Raw genomic sequence first — 17,338 nt, 5'->3', positions numbered from 1 at the left:
AGTAATTTGGTTATTAATTTATTTATGACCACAAAATTTAAACAATTTCAGCAAGTTGAACAAAAACGTTGCAGTAAATAGTAATAATATAACTGAAATATTTAGCTCAGGTTACCATCAATTTATACGCTCTCTTACAAAAATGAAATGACATCATGCTGAAAAATGGAAGTAATATTAGATGGTCATAACACAGCTGGAATATTTAACTCAGTTTACACGCGCTTACAAAAAAGAAATTACTGGGCGATTGATCCTGGCATACTGGATGTGCTGGTATGGGTAGATTGAAAGAAAGACAATGTTAACAAGGAAATACATATTGTACTGTGTGCATATTTAAATTGTGTTCTTTGTTGAATTTTATGCTCCTTTATATAGGCTACCACTTTGTTTTCAAACATCTGTAGGATGATCATTCCCAAACTTATAATACCGGTAGGTAACATTTTGATCTGACTAGGAATTTTGTAAATTGAAATTTTAAATTTTTTAAGTTTATTGAAGAAAAAAAACAAAAAAACAGACGTTTTTATCTGACTTGTTTCCGGTTTCTGCTAAGTGTGTCCCATTCCTATTTATACCATTTGGAGCCCTCACACCCTCGCACACTTGATCACGTGACGTTGACGTCACTGAAAGTCTGTGAGGGCTCAGGGCTTGAGGGTTTAGGGTGGAGTTTGGGATTGGGCCTATAAACTCCGATGTTGGGATCACGATTGCCCCTACCATGAGTCAGGAGAACTACGTGCCTCACTGTCCGCCTCTCTGCAGCCGCTTTCCGATTCAAGAAACACGTACAGTGGAGAAAAGCTGTATATTAAATAAACTATGTAAATTCAGTTCATACAGCAAAAGTGTTTGAACACTTTAATAGTTACAATACGGTCTCACTGCCAGCAGTTAGCCGAGTAGTTGCGCAATCCATGGTGAGGCTCATCTGGCTGTAGCCTCTCTTTTCAATATGTGAACAGTAAACGTCGAATTTCAGCCATTTTGAATTTTAAAAAAGACATGTAAAATTGGAGAAGTTAAATGGAAAATAACTTTACAGTCAATTCACTGGATAAACAAAACCTTGAAGACATTTCTTTCATTTTCCATTATTTCTTTGCAGATGACTTTTGAATTGTGGAGTCTCCTAGCTGCCAATTGTCATTGATAACAGACATGATATTTATTGATGAGTTATTTTCTATTCTACATTTGATCAGGGGAGAGCGCGAACGCAGTCCCCCACTACCACAAATTATGCAGTCGAGATTCCCACATTTGGGGAATTCGCAAAGGTCAGCACAGCCGAAGTGCAATGGCTTAGCCTCGCCTTGGGTGAACCACCTTCTTGATCATGGTATCTCCCCTGCCAGGTAAGTATGAGTTGTATACATCTGGGCTTGGGTGGTCCTTACCACACACACCAAACTCACTGACGGTGTCAGGACGCCATCTAAAACCTCTTTTCTTATCATTTTATTCCATTTTATTTGTTATTTAAGCGTACTCTTAAATTAAATATGATTTGTTATTTATTGTTTAATTGTGTCTTTCCACTTTTAATGTTGATGTAAAGCACTTTGAATGACCTTGTGTTGAATTGTGCTATACAAATAAACTTGCCTTGCCTTGCCTTGCCTTGCCTTGCCTTGCCTTGCCTTGCCTTGCCTAAAACAGTGAATGTATAAACTCCGATGTTGGGATCACGATTGCCCCTACCGTGAGGCAGGAGAACTACGTGCCTCACTGTCCGCCTCTCTGCAGCCGCTTTCCGACTCAAGAAACACGTACAGTGGAGAAAAGCTGTATATTAAATAAACTATGTAAATTCAGTTCATACAGCAAAAGTGTTTGAACACTTTAATAGTTACAATACGGTCTCACTGCCAGCACAGTTAGCCGAGTGGTTGCGCAATCCATGGTGAGGCTCATCTGGCTGTAGCCTCTCTTTTCAATATGTGAACAGTAAACGTCGAATTTCAGCCATTTTGAATTTTAAAAAAGACATGTAAAATTGGAGAAGTTAAATGGAAAATAACTTTACAGTCAATTCACTGGATAAATAAAACCTTGAAGACATTTCTTTCATTTTCCATTATTTCTTTGCAGATGACTTTTGAATTGTGGAGTCTCCTAGCTGCCAATTGTCATTGATAACAGACATGATATTTATTGATGAGTTATTTTCTATTCAACATTTGATCAGGGGAGAGCGCGAACGCAGTCCCCCACTACCACAAATTATGCAGTCGAGATTCCCACATTTGGGGAATTCGCAAAGGTCAGCACAGCCGAAGTGCAATGGCTTTGCCTCGCCTTGGGTGAACCACCTTCTTGATCATGGTATCTCCCCTGCCAGGTAAGTATGAGTTGTACACTTCTGGGCTTGGGTGGTCCTTACCACACACACCAAACTCACTGACGGTGTCAGGACGCCATCTAAAACCTCTTTTCTTATCATTTTATTCCATTTTATTTGTTATTTAAGCGTACTCTTAAATTAAATATGATTTGTTATTTACTGTTTAATTGTGTCTTTCCACTTTTAATGTTGATGTAAAGCACTTTGAATGACCTTGTGTTGAATTGTGCTATACAAATAAACTTGCCTTGCCTTGCCTTGCCTTGCCTTGCCTTGCCTTGCCTTGCCTTGCCTTGCCTTGCCTTGCCTTGCATTGCCTAAAACAGTGAATGTATAAACTCCGATGTTGGGATCACGATTGCCCCTACCATGAGTCAGGAGAACTACGTGCCTCACTGTCCGCCTCTCTGCAGCCGCTTTCCGATTCAAGAAACACGTACAGTGGAGAAAAGCTGTATATTAAATAAACTATGTAAATTCAGTTCATACAGCAAAAGTGTTTGAACACTTTAATAGTTACAATACGGTCTCACTGCCAGCAGTTAGCCGAGTAGTTGCGCAATCCATGGTGAGGCTCATCTGGCTGTAGCCTCTCTTTTCAATATGTGAACAGTAAACGTCGAATTTCAGCCATTTTGAATTTTAAAAAAGACATGTAAAATTGGAGAAGTTAAATGGAAAATAACTTTACAGTCAATTCACTGGATAAACAAAACCTTGAAGACATTTCTGTCATTTTCCATTATTTCTTTGCAGATGACTTTTGAATTGTGGAGTCTCCTAGCTGCCAATTGTCATTGATAACAGACATGATATTTATTGATGAGTTATTTTCTATTCTACATTTGATCAGGGGAGAGCGCGAACGCAGTCCCCCACTACCACAAATTATGCAGTCGAGATTCCCACATTTGGGGAATTCGCAAAGGTCAGCACAGCCGAAGTGCAATGGCTTAGCCTCGCCTTGGGTGAACCACCTTCTTGATCATGGTATCTCCCCTGCCAGGTAAGTATGAGTTGTATACATCTGGGCTTGGGTGGTCCTTACCACACACACCAAACTCACTGACGGTGTCAGGACGCCATCTAAAACCTCTTTTCTTATCATTTTATTCCATTTTATTTGTTATTTAAGCGTACTCTTAAATTAAATATGATTTGTTATTTATTGTTTAATTGTGTCTTTCCACTTTTAATGTTGATGTAAAGCACTTTGAATGACCTTGTGTTGAATTGTGCTATACAAATAAACTTGCCTTGCCTTGCCTTGCCTTGCCTTGCCTTGCCTTGCCTTGCCTTGCCTTGCCTAAAACAGTGAATGTATAAACTCCGATGTTGGGATCACGATTGCCCCTACCGTGAGGCAGGAGAACTACGTGCCTCACTGTCCGCCTCTCTGCAGCCGCTTTCCGATTCAAGAAACACGTACAGTGGAGAAAAGCTGTATATTAAATAAACTATGTAAATTCAGTTCATACAGCAAAAGTGTTTGAACACTTTAATAGTTACAATACGGTCTCACTGCCAGCAGTTAGCCGAGTAGTTGCGCAATCCATGGTGAGGCTCATCTGGCTGTAGCCTCTCTTTTCAATATGTGAACAGTAAACGTCGAATTTCAGCCATTTTGAATTTTAAAAAAGACATGTAAAATTGGAGAAGTTAAATGGAAAATAACTTTACAGTCAATTCACTGGATAAACAAAACCTTGAAGACATTTCTTTCATTTTCCATTATTTCTTTGCAGATGACTTTTGAATTGTGGAGTCTCCTAGCTGCCAATTGTCATTGATAACAGACATGATATTTATTGATGAGTTATTTTCTATTCTACATTTGATCAGGGGAGAGCGCGAACGCAGTCCCCCACTACCACAAATTATGCAGTCGAGATTCCCACATTTGGGGAATTCGCAAAGGTCAGCACAGCCGAAGTGCAATGGCTTAGCCTCGCCTTGGGTGAACCACCTTCTTGATCATGGTATCTCCCCTGCCAGGTAAGTATGAGTTGTATACATCTGGGCTTGGGTGGTCCTTACCACACACACCAAACTCACTGACGGTGTCAGGACGCCATCTAAAACCTCTTTTCTTATCATTTTATTCCATTTTATTTGTTATTTAAGCGTACTCTTAAATTAAATATGATTTGTTATTTATTGTTTAATTGTGTCTTTCCACTTTTAATGTTGATGTAAAGCACTTTGAATGACCTTGTGTTGAATTGTGCTATACAAATAAACTTGCCTTGCCTTGCCTTGCCTTGCCTTGCCTTGCCTTGCCTTGCCTTGCCTTGCCTTGCCTAAAACAGTGAATGTATAAACTCCGATGTTGGGATCACGATTGCCCCTACCGTGAGGCAGGAGAACTACGTGCCTCACTGTCCGCCTCTCTGCAGCCGCTTTCCGACTCAAGAAACACGTACAGTGGAGAAAAGCTGTATATTAAATAAACTATGTAAATTCAGTTCATACAGCAAAAGTGTTTGAACACTTTAATAGTTACAATACGGTCTCACTGCCAGCACAGTTAGCCGAGTGGTTGCGCAATCCATGGTGAGGCTCATCTGGCTGTAGCCTCTCTTTTCAATATGTGAACAGTAAACGTCGAATTTCAGCCATTTTGAATTTTAAAAAAGACATGTAAAATTGGAGAAGTTAAATGGAAAATAACTTTACAGTCAATTCACTGGATAAATAAAACCTTGAAGACATTTCTTTCATTTTCCATTATTTCTTTGCAGTTGACTTTTGAATTGTGGAGTCTCCTAGCTGCCAATGGTCATTGATAACAGACATGATATTTATTGATGAGTTATTTTCTATTCAACATTTGATCAGGGGAGAGCACGAACGCAGTCCCCCACTACCACAAATTATGCAGTCGAGATTCCCACATTTGGGGAATTCGCAAAGGTCAGCACAGCCGAAGTGCAATGGCTTTGCCTCGCCTTGGGTGAACCACCTTCTTGATCATGGTAACTCCCCTGCCAGGTAAGTATGAGTTGTACACTTCTGGGCTTGGGTGGTCCTTACCACACACACCAAACTCACTGACGGTGTCAGGACGCCATCTAAAACCTCTTTTCTTATCATTTTATTCCATTTTATTTGTTATTTAAGCGTACTCTTAAATTAAATATGATTTGTTATTTACTGTTTAATTGTGTCTTTCCACTTTTAATGTTGATGTAAAGCACTTTGAATGACCTTGTGTTGAATTGTGCTATACAAATAAACTTGCCTTGCCTTGCCTTGCCTTGCCTTGCCTTGCCTTGCCTTGCATTGCCTAAAACAGTGAATGTATAAACTCCGATGTTGGGATCACGATTGCCCCTACCATGAGTCAGGAGAACTACGTGCCTCACTGTCCGCCTCTCTGCAGCCGCTTTCCGATTCAAGAAACACGTACAGTGGAGAAAAGCTGTATATTAAATAAACTATGTAAATTCAGTTCATACAGCAAAAGTGTTTGAACACTTTAATAGTTACAATACGGTCTCACTGCCAGCAGTTAGCCGAGTAGTTGCGCAATCCATGGTGAGGCTCATCTGGCTGTAGCCTCTCTTTTCAATATGTGAACAGTAAACGTCGAATTTCAGCCATTTTGAATTTTAAAAAAGACATGTAAAATTGGAGAAGTTAAATGGAAAATAACTTTACAGTCAATTCACTGGATAAACAAAACCTTGAAGACATTTCTTTCATTTTCCATTATTTCTTTGCAGATGACTTTTGAATTGTGGAGTCTCCTAGCTGCCAATTGTCATTGATAACAGACATGATATTTATTGATGAGTTATTTTCTATTCTACATTTGATCAGGGGAGAGCGCGAACGCAGTCCCCCACTACCACAAATTATGCAGTCGAGATTCCCACATTTGGGGAATTCGCAAAGGTCAGCACAGCCAAAGTGCAATGGCTTAGCCTCGCCTTGGGTGAACCACCTTCTTGATCATGGTATCTCCCCTGCCAGGTAAGTATGAGTTGTATACATCTGGGCTTGGGTGGTCCTTACCACACACACCAAACTCACTGACGGTGTCAGGACGCCATCTAAAACCTCTTTTCTTATCATTTTATTCCATTTTATTTGTTATTTAAGCGTACTCTTAAATTAAATATGATTTGTTATTTATTGTTTAATTGTGTCTTTCCACTTTTAATGTTGATGTAAAGCACTTTGAATGACCTTGTGTTGAATTGTGCTATACAAATAAACTTGCCTTGCCTTGCCTTGCCTTGCCTTGCCTTGCCTTGCCTTGCCTAAAACAGTGAATGTATAAACTCCGATGTTGGGATCACGATTGCCCCTACCGTGAGGCAGGAGAACTACGTGCCTCACTGTCCGCCTCTCTGCAGCCGCTTTCCGATTCAAGAAACACGTACAGTGGAGAAAAGCTGTATATTAAATAAACTATGTAAATTCAGTTCATACAGCAAAAGTGTTTGAACACTTTAATAGTTACAATACGGTCTCACTGCCAGCAGTTAGCCGAGTAGTTGCGCAATCCATGGTGAGGCTCATCTGGCTGTAGCCTCTCTTTTCAATATGTGAACAGTAAACGTCGAATTTCAGCCATTTTGAATTTTAAAAAAGACATGTAAAATTGGAGAAGTTAAATGGAAAATAACTTTACAGTCAATTCACTGGATAAACAAAACCTTGAAGACATTTCTTTCATTTTCCATTATTTCTTTGCAGATGACTTTTGAATTGTGGAGTCTCCTAGCTGCCAATTGTCATTGATAACAGACATGATATTTATTGATGAGTTATTTTCTATTCAACATTTGATCAGGGGAGAGCGCGAACGCAGTCCCCCACTACCACAAATTATGCAGTCGAGATTCCCACATTTGGGGAATTCGCAAAGGTCAGCACAGCCGAAGTGCAATGGCTTAGCCTCGCCTTGGGTGAACCACCTTCTTGATCATGGTATCTCCCCTGCCAGGTAAGTATGAGTTGTATACATCTGGGCTTGGGTGGTCCTTACCACACACACCAAACTCACTGACGGTGTCAGGACGCCATCTAAAACCTCTTTTCTTATCATTTTATTCCATTTTATTTGTTATTTAAGCGTACTCTTAAATTAAATATGATTTGTTATTTATTGTTTAATTGTGTCTTTCCACTTTTAATGTTGATGTAAAGCACTTTGAATGACCTTGTGTTGAATTGTGCTATACAAATAAACTTGCCTTGCCTTGCCTTGCCTTGCCTTGCCTTGCCTTGCCTTGCCTTGCCTTGCCTTGCCTTGCCTAAAACAGTGAATGTATAAACTCCGATGTTGGGATCACGATTGCCCCTACCGTGAGGCAGGAGAACTACGTGCCTCACTGTCCGCCTCTCTGCAGCCGCTTTCCGACTCAAGAAACACGTACAGTGGAGAAAAGCTGTATATTAAATAAACTATGTAAATTCAGTTCATACAGCAAAAGTGTTTGAACACTTTAATAGTTACAATACGGTCTCACTGCCAGCACAGTTAGCCGAGTGGTTGCGCAATCCATGGTGAGGCTCATCTGGCTGTAGCCTCTCTTTTCAATATGTGAACAGTAAACGTCGAATTTCAGCCATTTTGAATTTTAAAAAAGACATGTAAAATTGGAGAAGTTAAATGGAAAATAACTTTACAGTCAATTCACTGGATAAATAAAACCTTGAAGACATTTCTTTCATTTTCCATTATTTCTTTGCAGTTGACTTTTGAATTGTGGAGTCTCCTAGCTGCCAATTGTCATTGATAACAGACATGATATTTATTGATGAGTTATTTTCTATTCAACATTTGATCAGGGGAGAGCGCGAACGCAGTCCCCCACTACCACAAATTATGCAGTCGAGATTCCCACATTTGGGGAATTCGCAAAGGTCAGCACAGCCGAAGTGCAATGGCTTTGCCTCGCCTTGGGTGAACCACCTTCTTGATCATGGTAACTCCCCTGCCAGGTAAGTATGAGTTGTACACTTCTGGGCTTGGGTGGTCCTTACCACACACACCAAACTCACTGACGGTGTCAGGACGCCATCTAAAACCTCTTTTCTTATCATTTTATTCCATTTTATTTGTTATTTAAGCGTACTCTTAAATTAAATATGATTTGTTATTTACTGTTTAATTGTGTCTTTCCACTTTTAATGTTGATGTAAAGCACTTTGAATGACCTTGTGTTGAATTGTGCTATACAAATAAACTTGCCTTGCCTTGCCTTGCCTTGCCTTGCCTTGCCTTGCCTTGCCTTGCCTTGCCTTGCCTTGCCTTGCATTGCCTAAAACAGTGAATGTATAAACTCCGATGTTGGGATCACGATTGCCCCTACCATGAGTCAGGAGAACTACGTGCCTCACTGTCCGCCTCTCTGCAGCCGCTTTCCGATTCAAGAAACACGTACAGTGGAGAAAAGCTGTATATTAAATAAACTATGTAAATTCAGTTCATACAGCAAAAGTGTTTGAACACTTTAATAGTTACAATACGGTCTCACTGCCAGCACAGTTAGCCGAGTGGTTGCGCAATCCATGGTGAGGCTCATCTGGCTGTAGCCTCTCTTTTCAATATGTGAACAGTAAACGTCGAATTTCAGCCATTTTGAATTTTAAAAAAGACATGTAAAATTGGAGAAGTTAAATGGAAAATAACTTTACAGTCAATTCACTGGATAAATAAAACCTTGAAGACATTTCTTTCATTTTCCATTATTTCTTTGCAGATGACTTTTGAATTGTGGAGTCTCCTAGCTGCCAATTGTCATTGATAACAGACATGATATTTATTGATGAGTTATTTTCTATTCAACATTTGATCAGGGGAGAGCGCGAACGCAGTCCCCCACTACCACAAATTATGCAGTCGAGATTCCCACATTTGGGGAATTCGCAAAGGTCAGCACAGCCGAAGTGCAATGGCTTTGCCTCGCCTTGGGTGAACCACCTTCTTGATCATGGTATCTCCCCTGCCAGGTAAGTATGAGTTGTATACATCTGGGCTTGGGTGGTCCTTACCACACACACCAAACTCACTGACGGTGTCAGGACGCCATCTAAAACCTCTTTTCTTATCATTTTATTCCATTTTATTTGTTATTTAAGCGTACTCTTAAATTAAATATGATTTGTTATTTATTGTTTAATTGTGTCTTTCCACTTTTAATGTTGATGTAAAGCACTTTGAATGACCTTGTGTTGAATTGTGCTATACAAATAAACTTGCCTTGCCTTGCCTTGCCTTGCCTTGCCTTGCCTTGCCTTGCCTAAAACAGTGAATGTATAAACTCCGATGTTGGGATCACGATTGCCCCTACCGTGAGGCAGGAGAACTACGTGCCTCACTGTCCGCCTCTCTGCAGCCGCTTTCCGACTCAAGAAACACGTACAGTGGAGAAAAGCTGTATATTAAATAAACTATGTAAATTCAGTTCATACAGCAAAAGTGTTTGAACACTTTAATAGTTACAATACGGTCTCACTGCCAGCACAGTTAGCCGAGTGGTTGCGCAATCCATGGTGAGGCTCATCTGGCTGTAGCCTCTCTTTTCAATATGTGAACAGTAAACGTCGAATTTCAGCCATTTTGAATTTTAAAAAAGACATGTAAAATTGGAGAAGTTAAATGGAAAATAACTTTACAGTCAATTCACTGGATAAACAAAACCTTGAAGACATTTCTTTCATTTTCCATTATTTCTTTGCAGATGACTTTTGAATTGTGGAGTCTCCTAGCTGCCAATTGTCATTGATAACAGACATGATATTTATTGATGAGTTATTTTCTATTCAACATTTGATCAGGGGAGAGCGCGAACGCAGTCCCCCACTACCACAAATTATGCAGTCGAGATTCCCACATTTGGGGAATTCGCAAAGGTCAGCACAGCCGAAGTGCAATGGCTTAGCCTCGCCTTGGGTGAACCACCTTCTTGATCATGGTATCTCCCCTGCCAGGTAAGTATGAGTTGTACACATCTGGGCTTGGGTGGTCCTTACCACACACACCAAACTCACTGACGGTGTCAGGACGCCATCTAAAACCTCTTTTCTTATCGTTTTATTCCATTTTATTTGTTATTTAAGCGTACTCTTAAATTAAATATGATTTGTTATTTACTGTTTAATTGTGTCTTTCCACTTTTAATGTTGATGTAAAGCACTTTGAATGACCCTGTGTTGAATTGTGCTATACAAATAAACTTGCCTTGCCTTGCCTTGCCTTGCCTTGCCTAAAACAGTGAATGTATAAACTCCGATGTTGGGATCACGATTGCCACTACCGTGAGGCAGGAGAACTACGTGCCTCACTGTCCGCCTCTCTGCAGCCGCTTTCCGACTCAAGAAACACGTACAGTGGAGAAAAGCTGTATATTAAATAAACTATGTAAATTCAGTTCATACAGCAAAAGTGTTTGAACACTTTAATAGTTACAATACGGTCTCACTGCCAGCACAGTTAGCCGAGTGGCTGCGCAATCCATGGTGAGGCTCATCTGGCTGTAGCCTCTTTTCAATATGTGAACAGTAAACGTCGAATTTCAGCCATTTTGAATTTTAAAAAAGACATGTAAAATTGGAGAAGTTAAATGGAAAATAACTTTACAGTCAATTCACTGGATAAATAAAACCTTGAAGACATTTCTTTCATTTTCCATTATTTCTTTGCAGATGACTTTTGAATTGTGGAGTCTCCTAGCTGCCAATTGTCATTGATAACAGACATGATATTTATTGATGAGTTATTTTCTATTCAACATTTGATCAGGGGAGAGCGCGAACGCAGTCCCCCACTACCACAAATTATACAGTCGAGATTCCCACATTTGGGGAATTCGCAAAGGTCAGCACAGCCGAAGTGCAATGGCTTAGCCTCGCCTTGGGTGAACCACCTTCTTGATCATGGTATCTCCCCTGCCAGGTAAGTATGAGTTGTATACATCTGGGCTTGGGTGGTCCTTACCACACACACCAAACTCACTGACGGTGTCAGGACGCCATCTAAAACCTCTTTTCTTATCATTTTATTCCATTTTATTTGTTATTTAAGCGTACTCTTAAATTAAATATGATTTGTTATTTACTGTTTAATTGTGTCTTTCCACTTTTAATGTTGATGTAAAGCACTTTGAATGACCTTGTGTTGAATTGTGCTATACAAATAAACTTGCCTTGCCTTGCCTTGCCTTGCCTTGCCTTGCCTAAAACAGTGAATGTATAAACTCCGATGTTGGGATCACGATTGCCCCTACCGTGAGGCAGGAGAACTACGTGCCTCACTGTCCGCCTCTCTGCAGCCGCTTTCCGACTCAAGAAACACGTACAGTGGAGAAAAGCTGTATATTAAATAAACTATGTAAATTCAGTTCATACAGCAAAAGTGTTTGAACACTTTAATAGTTACAATACGGTCTCACTGCCAGCACAGTTAGCCGAGTGGTTGCGCAATCCATGGTGAGGCTCATCTGGCTGTAGCCTCTCTTTTCAATATGTGAACAGTAAACGTCGAATTTCAGCCATTTTGAATTTTAAAAAAGACATGTAAAATTGGAGAAGTTAAATGGAAAATAACTTTACAGTCAATTCACTGGATAAATAAAACCTTGAAGACATTTCTTTCATTTTCCATTATTTCTTTGCAGATGACTTTTGAATTGTGGAGTCTCCTAGCTGCCAATTGTCATTGATAACAGACATGATATTTATTGATGAGTTATTTTCTATTCAACATTTGATCAGGGGAGAGCACGAACGCAGTCCCCCACTACCACAAATTATGCAGTCGAGATTCCCACATTTGGGGAATTCGCAAAGGACAGCACAGCCGAAGTGCAATGGCTTAGCCTCGCCTTGGGTGAACCACCTTCTTGATCATGGTATCTCCCCTGCCAGGTAAGTATGAGTTGTACACTTCTGGGCTTGGGTGGTCCTTACCACACACACCAAACTCACTGACGGTGTCAGGACGCCATCTAAAACCTCTTTTCTTATCATTTTATTCCATTTTATTTGTTATTTAAGCGTACTCTTAAATTAAATATGATTTGTTATTTACTGTTTAATTGTGTCTTTCCACTTTTAATGTTGATGTAAAGCACTTTGAATGACCTTGTGTTGAATTGTGCTATACAAATAAACTTGCCTTGCCTTGCCTTGCCTTGCCTTGCCTTGCCTAAAACAGTGAATGTATAAACTCCGATGTTGGGATCACGATTGCCACTACCGTGAGGCAGGAGAACTACGTGCCTCACTGTCCGCCTCTCTGCAGCCGCTTTCCGACTCAAGAAACACGTACAGTGGAGAAAAGCTGTATATTAAATAAACTATGTAAATTCAGTTCATACAGCAAAAGTGTTTGAACACTTTAATAGTTACAATACGGTCTCACTGCCAGCACAGTTAGCCGAGTGGCTGCGCAATCCATGGTGAGGCTCATCTGGCTGTAGCCTCTTTTCAATATGTGAACAGTAAACGTCGAATTTCAGCCATTTTGAATTTTAAAAAAGACATGTAAAATTGGAGAAGTTAAATGGAAAATAACTTTACAGTCAATTCACTGGATAAATAAAACCTTGAAGACATTTCTTTCATTTTCCATTATTTCTTTGCAGATGACTTTTGAATTGTGGAGTCTCCTAGCTGCCAATTGTCATTGATAACAGACATGATATTTATTGATGAGTTATTTTCTATTCAACATTTGATCAGGGGAGAGCGCGAACGCAGTCCCCCACTACCACAAATTATGCAGTCGAGATTCCCACATTTGGGGAATTCGCAAAGGTCAGCACAGCCGAAGTGCAATGGCTTAGCCTCGCCTTGGGTGAACCACCTTCTTGATCATGGTATCTCCCCTGCCAGGTAAGTATGAGTTGTATACATCTGGGCTTGGGTGGTCCTTACCACACACACCAAACTCACTGACGGTGTCAGGACGCCATCTAAAACCTCTTTTCTTATCATTTTATTCCATTTTATTTGTTATTTAAGCGTACTCTTAAATTAAATATGATTTGTTATTTACTGTTTAATTGTGTCTTTCCACTTTTAATGTTGATGTAAAGCACTTTGAATGACCTTGTGTTGAATTGTGCTATACAAATAAACTTGCCTTGCCTTGCCTTGCCTTGCCTTGCCTTGCCTTGCCTTGCCTTGCCTTGCCTTGCATTGCCTAAAACAGTGAATGTATAAACTCCGATGTTGGGATCACGATTGCCCCTACCATGAGTCAGGAGAACTACGTGCCTCACTGTCCGCCTCTCTGCAGCCGCTTTCCGATTCAAGAAACACGTACAGTGGAGAAAAGCTGTATATTAAATAAACTATGTAAATTCAGTTCATACAGCAAAAGTGTTTGAACACTTTAATAGTTACAATACGGTCTCACTGCCAGCAGTTAGCCGAGTAGTTGCGCAATCCATGTTGAGGCTCATCTGGCTGTAGCCTCTCTTTTCAATATGTGAACAGTAAACGTCGAATTTCAGCCATTTTGAATTTTAAAAAAGACATGTAAAATTGGAGAAGTTAAATGGAAAATAACTTTACAGTCAATTCACTGGATAAACAAAACCTTGAAGACATTTCTTTCATTTTCCATTATTTCTTTGCAGATGACTTTTGAATTGTGGAGTCTCCTAGCTGCCAATTGTCATTGATAACAGACATGATATTTATTGATGAGTTATTTTCTATTCAACATTTGATCAGGGGAGAGCGCGAACGCAGTCCCCCACTACCACAAATTATGCAGTCGAGATTCCCACATTTGGGGAATTCGCAAAGGTCAGCACAGCCGAAGTGCAATGGCTTAGCCTCGCCTTGGGTGAACCACCTTCTTGATCATGGTATCTCCCCTGCCAGGTAAGTATGAGTTGTACACATCTGGGGCCTCATGTACTAAGAGTGCGTGGATTTCAACGTGAATCCGTGCGTGGAATTAACAAGACCGCAAAAATTCATATGTACATAGCTGTGCGTACGCCCAAATCCACGCAGGTTTCTCTGTACATCCCAATCAGCGTGGATTTGAGCGCACATGCGGGAGCACAACACTCCGCCTTGTCTCCTCCCTCAAATATATGTTTGAATATGATATGAAGATAATTATCCATTAAAAACCGCTCATCCTAACAAGAAAATGCTCTGAGCTGGAATAAATAATTCATTTTGGGGCATTTCTTCCGATTTCAGCTGGTGTCGGACTCCGGTCCTCGAGGGCCGGTGTCCCTGCACGTTTTAGATGTTTCCCTGCTTCATTGCACCATGATACAAGTGACTGTGTCATCAACACAAATATCCAGACTTTGATGACAAGTTGGTGACGATGATTAATTAGAATCAGGTGTGTTAAAGCAGGGAAACATCTAAAACATGCAGGACACCGGTCCTTCTGGGATTCACTCTGACACATTATGGCAGGGGTCACCAACCCTGGTCCTCGAGGGCCGGTGTCCTGCATGTTTTAGATGTTTCCCTGCTAATTAATCATCGTCACCAGCTTGTCATCAAAGTCTGGATAGTTCTGTTGATGACACAGTCACTTGTATCATGGTGCAATGAAGCAGGGAAACATCTAAAACCTGCAGGGACACCGGCCCTCGAGGACCAGGGGCCTTATGTACTAAGAGTGCGGCGCACAAAAAACGTGCGTACGCCACTTTCAACGCTCACGGTCGGATGTACAAAGAATGACGTGAACGTAGAAAGCTGCGGTCCTTCACTCACACACCAAGGCTGTTGTACGCACTTTTCTGAGGTTTTGTCCGTTGGCGACACTCACTGGTGATGCAGTGAAGTGCAGAATATGAGGAAATTTAACGTCAACAATAAATTCACGACCACGTGAAGGACATGACAGTCCCTACATCACCAGATAAATTACACAAGAGTCGAGCTGCAACAATCTCACAATCAACCACATGATCTGAACAAACAACTAAAGGAGCTCAACGATGGAACCTGCAAATCCCGATGGAGCTTTGGCTCCGTTAGAGGAACCTGCTGATGGCAGGATCAGGAGCGAGTCTTCAGGGACCAAACTGATCTGCTGGTCCAGGACTAAAACTGAACCATCAGCTGGTTTAGTCTGGACCTGCTGTTCCAGGACTAAGACTGGACCATCAGCTGGTTCAGGTACCAAGAGGATCTTCTGGATCTCTGTCCTGAACTGGACCAGCTGCTCCGGTTCAGACCAACATGATGCTTCAGCTGGAGCTGCAGGTCGGACATCTGTCTGTCGTCATGACGACCGTATGGGAGGACTACTGATAAAAGCCAGATCCTAAACATCCCATAACTGTGTCTGGACAGAAATACATTAAAATTAATTTTGAAGCAAAAACCGCGTTGTGCCAAAAAGTGATTGCCTGCCAGAATCTGATTTCTTCTGATTTGTGGCCGCAGGAGCGCGCACAGCAGCCCGTTGAGCGAGAGCGCTAAACAGTCAGATTTCAGATTATGAAGCTCAAGAATGAGATCAAGTCATATTTAGGCAGAAACAACCTTTCATTAACTGTATTTGGCCTTCAATCACTTTTTGGCACGACACCTGTCTCTCCTCCTGCGGATGCAACACTCCGAGTTACAGCAATTTTGCTCTTTATTTCTCACGTTTGCACCTCGATAATCCCGTCGGCACAAATTCTCTTTATTTCTGCAGCGGAGGAATCAGATCGTAATGCTTCATGTTTTAAATATAAATGTATTTTGTTCACATTGTTATACTTATGAGAGGGGTGATCGCGGACATCCATAATGTGTAAGACTATTTAAAAGTGTACATTGGTCTTAATCCGTTAGTATATAATATGCATGACAATAAACAACGAGGAGCCGTTTTTCATCCACCAAAAATTCTGGTGTCGGTTCTTAAAATACAAACAAGAAAAGCAGAGTGTAATGATGCACTAACGCTGCCCATAAACATTAACAAACCCGTACGATCATAATAAAACCACAACTCTTCACCGAACGCAACGCAAAGCAAAGAACACCATAATTTAGGTGTCAAACTGAATCCCAGAAGGGCCGGTGTCCTGCATGTTTTAGATGTTTCCCTGCTTTAACACACCTGATTCTAATTAATCATCATCACCAACTTGTCATCAAAGTCTGGATAGTTCTGTTGATGACACAGTCACTTGTATCATGGTGCAATGAAGCAGAGAAACATCTAAAACCTGCAGGGACACCGGCCCTTGAGGACTGGAGTCCGACACCCCTAAATGCCCCAAAATGAATTATTTATTCCAGCTCAGAGCATTTTCTTGTTAGGATGAGCGGTTTTCAATGGATAATTATCTTCATATCATATTCAAACATATATTTGAGGGAGGAGACAAGGCGGAGTGTTGTGCTCCCGCATGTGCGCTCAAATCCACGCTGATTGGGATGTACAGAGAAACCTGCGTGGATTTGGGCGAACGCACACCTTTGTACATATGAATTTTTGCGGTCTTGTTAATTCCACGCACGGATTCACGTTGAAATCCACGCACTCTTAGTACATGAGGCCCCAGGGTTGGTGACCCCTGCATTATGGTGTTCTTTGCTTTGCGTTGCGTTCCGTGAAGAGTTGTGGTTTTATTATTGTGATCGTACGGGTTTGTGAATGTTTATGGGCAGCGTTAGTGCATCATTACACTCTGCTTTTCTTGTTTGTAATTTAAGAACCGACACCAGCATTTTTTGGTGGATGAAAAACGGCTCCTCGTTCTGCTTTATTGTCATGCATATTATATACTAACGGATTAAGACCAATGTACACGTTTATTGAGTCTTACACATTATGGATGTCCGCGATCACCACTCTCATAAGTATAACAATGTGAACAAAATACATTTATATTTAAAACATGAAGCATTACGATCTGATTCCTCTGCTGCAGAAATAAAGACAATTTGTGCCGACGGGATTATCGATGTGCAAACGTGAGAAATAAAGAGCAAAATTGCTGTAATTCGGAGTGTTTCATCCGCAGGAGGAGAGACAGG

At 40.8% G+C, this 17,338-nt stretch overlaps 14 non-coding genes across 14 annotated transcripts; all 14 read right to left on the bottom strand.

Moving 5' to 3' along the window:
- Positions 1-1,211: 1,211 nt before the first annotated feature.
- On the bottom strand, positions 1,212-1,375 carry LOC133442743 (U1 spliceosomal RNA). The gene has a single exon (XR_009782663.1). It is a non-coding gene; the product is annotated as a U1 spliceosomal RNA (small nuclear RNA).
- Positions 1,376-2,197: 822 nt separating this feature from the next.
- On the bottom strand, positions 2,198-2,361 carry LOC133442753 (U1 spliceosomal RNA). The gene has a single exon (XR_009782672.1). It is a non-coding gene; the product is annotated as a U1 spliceosomal RNA (small nuclear RNA).
- An 845-nt stretch (positions 2,362-3,206) lies between these two features.
- LOC133442742 (U1 spliceosomal RNA) lies at positions 3,207-3,370 on the bottom strand. The gene has a single exon (XR_009782662.1). It is a non-coding gene; the product is annotated as a U1 spliceosomal RNA (small nuclear RNA).
- An 825-nt stretch (positions 3,371-4,195) lies between these two features.
- Positions 4,196-4,359, bottom strand: LOC133442741 (U1 spliceosomal RNA). The gene has a single exon (XR_009782661.1). It is a non-coding gene; the product is annotated as a U1 spliceosomal RNA (small nuclear RNA).
- Positions 4,360-5,191: 832 nt separating this feature from the next.
- Positions 5,192-5,355, bottom strand: LOC133442630 (U1 spliceosomal RNA). Its single transcript, XR_009782574.1, has one exon. It is a non-coding gene; the product is annotated as a U1 spliceosomal RNA (small nuclear RNA).
- An 820-nt stretch (positions 5,356-6,175) lies between these two features.
- LOC133442751 (U1 spliceosomal RNA) lies at positions 6,176-6,339 on the bottom strand. The gene has a single exon (XR_009782670.1). It is a non-coding gene; the product is annotated as a U1 spliceosomal RNA (small nuclear RNA).
- Positions 6,340-7,154: 815 nt separating this feature from the next.
- Positions 7,155-7,318, bottom strand: LOC133442740 (U1 spliceosomal RNA). Its single transcript, XR_009782660.1, has one exon. It is a non-coding gene; the product is annotated as a U1 spliceosomal RNA (small nuclear RNA).
- Positions 7,319-8,155: 837 nt separating this feature from the next.
- LOC133442626 (U1 spliceosomal RNA) lies at positions 8,156-8,319 on the bottom strand. The gene has a single exon (XR_009782571.1). It is a non-coding gene; the product is annotated as a U1 spliceosomal RNA (small nuclear RNA).
- Positions 8,320-9,166: 847 nt separating this feature from the next.
- Positions 9,167-9,330, bottom strand: LOC133442752 (U1 spliceosomal RNA). The gene has a single exon (XR_009782671.1). It is a non-coding gene; the product is annotated as a U1 spliceosomal RNA (small nuclear RNA).
- An 817-nt stretch (positions 9,331-10,147) lies between these two features.
- On the bottom strand, positions 10,148-10,311 carry LOC133442739 (U1 spliceosomal RNA). Its single transcript, XR_009782659.1, has one exon. It is a non-coding gene; the product is annotated as a U1 spliceosomal RNA (small nuclear RNA).
- An 800-nt stretch (positions 10,312-11,111) lies between these two features.
- On the bottom strand, positions 11,112-11,275 carry LOC133442625 (U1 spliceosomal RNA). Its single transcript, XR_009782570.1, has one exon. It is a non-coding gene; the product is annotated as a U1 spliceosomal RNA (small nuclear RNA).
- Positions 11,276-12,082: 807 nt separating this feature from the next.
- LOC133442629 (U1 spliceosomal RNA) lies at positions 12,083-12,246 on the bottom strand. The gene has a single exon (XR_009782573.1). It is a non-coding gene; the product is annotated as a U1 spliceosomal RNA (small nuclear RNA).
- An 805-nt stretch (positions 12,247-13,051) lies between these two features.
- Positions 13,052-13,215, bottom strand: LOC133442738 (U1 spliceosomal RNA). The gene has a single exon (XR_009782658.1). It is a non-coding gene; the product is annotated as a U1 spliceosomal RNA (small nuclear RNA).
- An 835-nt stretch (positions 13,216-14,050) lies between these two features.
- LOC133442736 (U1 spliceosomal RNA) lies at positions 14,051-14,214 on the bottom strand. Its single transcript, XR_009782656.1, has one exon. It is a non-coding gene; the product is annotated as a U1 spliceosomal RNA (small nuclear RNA).
- Between the last annotated feature and the right edge of the window lie 3,124 nt (positions 14,215-17,338).

Source organism: Cololabis saira, chromosome 4 (genome assembly GCF_033807715.1).
Source record: "Cololabis saira isolate AMF1-May2022 chromosome 4, fColSai1.1, whole genome shotgun sequence".
Lineage (NCBI taxonomy): Eukaryota > Metazoa > Chordata > Actinopteri > Beloniformes > Belonidae > Cololabis > Cololabis saira.
This window is presented reverse-complemented; position numbering and strand designations above follow the sequence as displayed.